The following is a 4,770-nucleotide window of genomic DNA, read 5'->3' as shown; positions in this document are numbered from 1 at the left end:
GACATGAGTAAGAACAGGAAGCTGCTCAAGGTCTCCCAGTTTCCCTTGAAAGCCAAATAAAAGCAAGCCTCTGAATAAAATCTGAGGAAATGAAACTATTCTTCTACTCAAGATAGGTTGGAAAAACTTATTTTTTTAATTAAAGCTTTTTATTTTCAAAACATGTACATGGATAATTTTTCCACATTAACCCTGCCAAAGCCTTGTGTTCCAATTCACCCCCTTCTCCAACTTCTTCCCCTAGATGGCAAGAATCCAATATATGTTAAGCATGGTAGAAATACATGAAAATTCAATATATGCATACTTATTTATATAATTATCTTGCTGCACATGAAAAATCAAATCAAACAGGAAAGAAGGAGAAAAAAATTGCAAGTAAACAACAAAAAAGAATGAAAATGCTATGTTGAGAACCACACTTACTTCCCACAGTACTTTCTTTGGGTGTAGATGGCGCTGGCCAGCTTTTTACCTGCTCTAACTCAGCTTTTTCAGAACCAGCTTGAAGCTGAGGAAAGGGCAAGAAAACAAAGATCAAGGCAGACTGCCTTGGTCTCATCAAGAAGAGAGCCTCCCCCTTATGGGTATTGGAAAAGTTGGATACCTCATTTGTTAAAGGATTTTGGAGACGGAAGTGCCTTTCCAGAAATGCATGTGGCCCAGTCCCATTGGATAAGGGAAGAAAGAAGAAAATATCCAATGCATTGGCCATTCAGGTGGATGCAGAGGGAAAAATTAAATAACATGCAATTGCTCAACAGGGACAATAAAAGGACAAGGTCATTTATAGCAAATACACTGACCTGGTACCCAAAGAAGTTATGAATGCAGATTACCCAGACCTACAAAGACTTGATGAAGAATCCATTAAAAAGATAATAAAAAAAGACAAGGGTATGCCTAGGGAAATCTGTGTCTCAGAAGGTTGCTGCTGCTATGCCAGTTTGAGCTGCAGATAAACTAGCTCCAGCTCAGTATATCCAGTATACACCATCTCAGCAAGGAGTAGCTTTCAATTCTGGAGCTAAGCAAAGGGTTATTCGGATGGTGGAAATGCAGAAAGATCCAATGGAGCCTCCAAGATTCAAAATTAGTAAGAAAATTCCTCATGGGCCTCCTTCTCCTCCTGCACCTGTTATATATTCTCCTAGTAGAAAGATGACTGTGAAAGAGCAGCAAGAATGGAAAATTCTGCCTTGTATTTCAAACTGGAAAAATGCAAAGGGCTATACTATTTTATTAGACAAATGTCTGTCTGCTAATGGGAGAGGACTGCAGATAGTCCACATAAATGAAAACTTCACCAAACTAGCTGAAGCTCCTTAAATTGCTGATAGAAAGGCTTCTGAGGCAATAGAGATATGAGCTCAAGTAGAGAGAAAGATGGCCCAAAAGGAAAAAGAGAAACATGAAGAGAAGCTTCGAGAAATGGCCCAGAAAGCTCAGGAGAGAAGAGCTGGAATCAAGACTCATGTAGAAAAAAGTGATGATGAAGCTTGGGAACGAGATGAAATAAGACATGATAGATGCAAAAAGAGACAACATGACAGAAATATTTCCAAAGCAACTCCTGATAAGAGTTCAAAATTACAGAGAAATGAGAATTGAGATATCAGTGAAGTCATTGCTCTTGGTGTGCCCAATACTTGGACTTCTAATAAAGTTCAGTATGACCAGAGGCTATTTAACCAAACTAAGGGAAGGACAGTGGTTTTGCTGGTGGAGAAAATTAAATTTATAATGTTTATGATCATGCATGGAAAAGTGGCAAAGACATGGCCCAAAACATCTACAGACCCAGCAAAAATCTGGACAAAGATATGTATGGTGATGACCTAGATGCCCGAATAAAGAGCAACAGATTTGTTCCTAATAAGGAGTTCTCTGGCTCAGATTGTAGACAGCAAGGCCGTGAAGGACCAGTTCAATTTGAAGAAGATCACTTTGGTCTGGACAAATTCTTGGAAGAAGCTAAATAGCATGGAGGATCTAAAAGACCCTCAGACAGCAGCCGCCTTAAGGAACAGGAACATGAAGGCAAGAAGAGGAGGAAGGAGTGAGTAGGGTAGCCTCTCAGAAGAGAATGAACTATTATCCTTACTCTGCTTACAGTGGTCATTGGGAAATTCTATGTAAATGGTCAGGATGAAAACAAAATCTGGGATTGTAGGTCCCACTACTTTTTATTACTGGGGCTGGGGGAAAGAGAAGTATACTTTAAACTAGTCTGTTTATTTTTAAGGGAGTGGGCCATATTATCAGTGTAAGGTTTTTGTTTCCCTCTCTCAGTCAAGCCACCTTTCCCAACTCCATTAACATTGACAGAAGCTCTATACTATTCGGCCATACCAAATTAAGACTATTGTGGTAGATACCTTTTCAGGATTCACTTATGCAATGCCAACAGAAAAAGAGAGAGCCCAAGTGATCACTGAATTCCTTATCTACACATTTGCAATTATGGGTGTGTGCCACGAGAAATAAAAACAGATAATGGACCTGCATATAATTCTAAACATTTTGCAAACTTTTGTCCACAGTTTAAGATTTTACACACCACTGGCATACCTTTTAATCCTCAAGGTCAGGAAATCATAGAGAGAAGAAACAGAGACATTAAGATACTCCTCCAAAAACAAAAGAAAGAGGGAGCCACAGGTAACCCTAGAGAACTTCTAAATTTAATTTTCTATACCATTAATTTTTTAAATTTTTGACAAAGATGCACTGGCTCCAGCAGATAGGTTTTATAACCTACCAGAAAGGCAGTGTCCAGTACAAGCAACTCCACTATCTTTAGATAATCTCCAGGTGATGTGGAGAGACCCAGAAAGTGGTGAATGGAAGGGACCAGATAGGTTAACTGCTTGGGGGAGAGGGTTTGCTTGTATTTCTTCAGATGGAGAAGGAATCAGATAGATGCCAACAAGTTGTATTAGCCTTGTCCACCAGAGAGAGACAGAAAAAGAGAAAAACCTCAAAACAAAGGAGAAGATCTAAAAAGCATCTGACACTGAAAGAGCATGGCTGATAAGAAGACTGTTAAAGAACTTTAAAACCAGCAGAAATCATTGGATTCCCTAACACAAGATGAGACTATTGTAGGACTTTAAAACTTGCAGGAATTATTAGATTCCTGGTACATGAATTAATGGATAATGGATTCCTTTTGGACTATTTCTAGGACTTATGGACATGTATAAATTCTCAATTTATGATTATTTGATCTTGTGATTTGTTACATCACTTCTAGTATGTGTTATGTTATTATGTGTTTATGTAATTTATATAATTATGTGTAATATCTCCCATATTGATGGATTTATGTATACCTGTTTCAAGGTCATGACCACCCTATGTTCTAAATCAAAAGAAAGGGGGAGATGCTAGGATTCTTAAAGATGTTATGGGCCAGAACTTGAGACAAAGGTAATCTTTTTGGTTCAAACCTTTAAAGGAGTTTCCATCTTTAAAGGAGTTTCCACTTTCAAAGAAGTTTGCTCATTGGAGCCAAGATTCAGGAAGGAGGGGTCATTCGAGATACTACTGTGGTGCTGGCTGGAGACACTTGGACAAGAGCAGATTCACAAGTGTAAAGAAAAACCCTGCTCATGGACTTCTGGGAGGTTCACAACTAGGACTGACTTCTGGGAAACCCACAATCCCACACTCTTGGAGGCAGAGTCTGATTCATTCCCACGTCTACCTTCGTACTGGCTGGAGGCTTTGGATTCAGAGGGAGCTAGAGACTGAAACTGGCTGCAGACATTTTGACAGGAAAAGATTCAAGGCTTTGAAGGACACAATATAAGATCTGGACTTTAACTCCTGGCTGCATTTTGAAATTATTGTACTGGAACTAAAGTCAAGGCTGCCTCTCCAGAAGCTCCCTAAGAGATCTGCACCTAGAGAACAACATTGAGGTACCACCTTACACCTCTCAGATTGACTGAGATGACAGGAAAAAATAATGATAAATTTTGGAGAGGATATGAGAAAACTGGGACACAAATATTTTGTTGGTGAAGTTGTGAGATGACCCAACCATTCTGGAGAGAAATTTGCAACTATGCCCAAAGGGCTATAAAACTGTGTATATCCTTTTATCAGTAGTGTCATAACTGTGTCTTCATCCCAAGGAAATCATAAAGGAGAGAAAAGGACTCAAATGTGCAAAAATATTTGTAGCACTTGTTTTTGTGATATCAAAGAATTGGAAAATGAGTAGATGCTCATCAATTGTTTCTGAACAATTTCTGAACAAGTTATGTTATATGAAGATAATGGAATATTATTATTCTCTAAAATTACCAACAAAAGTGATTTTAGAATTTTTTAGAAAGATTTACTTTAACTGATACTGAGAGAAACAAGCAGAACCAGGAATATATTGTATACAATAATAACAAGAGTGTGTGATGGCTGCTCTGGAAGACTAAGTTCTTTTCAGTGGTTCAATGATCCAAAGCATTTCCAATAGACTTTGGACAGAAAATGGCATCCTGAATGTAAGGAGACTGAATATAAACAGACACAAGCTATGTTTGCTTCTTTGTTTGTTTCTTTCTTTTATCTCTCCTGTGGTTTTTCCATTTTGCTCTGATTTTTCTGTCCCAACATAATTCATAAAACAGTGTGTGTTAAAATAAACAAAATCAAACAAAATTTTAAAAAATGTACAAATCAAACTAATGAAGATAAAATTAAAAAGAAAGCAGGAAATTTGGGGGATTCTTAGAAAAAAAAAGCTTTTCTAATTAAAGCCTA

The 4,770-nt window shown here is 37.9% G+C and overlaps 1 pseudogene; it reads left to right on the top strand.

Moving 5' to 3' along the window:
• Window positions 1-453: 453 nt before the first annotated feature.
• On the top strand, window positions 454-2,063 carry LOC141559452 (SNW domain-containing protein 1 pseudogene; annotated as a pseudogene).
• The last annotated feature ends 2,707 nt before the right edge of the window (window positions 2,064-4,770 follow it).

Source organism: Sminthopsis crassicaudata, chromosome 3 (assembly GCF_048593235.1).
Source record: "Sminthopsis crassicaudata isolate SCR6 chromosome 3, ASM4859323v1, whole genome shotgun sequence".
NCBI lineage: Eukaryota > Metazoa > Chordata > Mammalia > Dasyuromorphia > Dasyuridae > Sminthopsis > Sminthopsis crassicaudata.
Note: the sequence above shows the minus strand (reverse complement) of the source record. Positions and strands in the feature narration are given on the sequence as shown.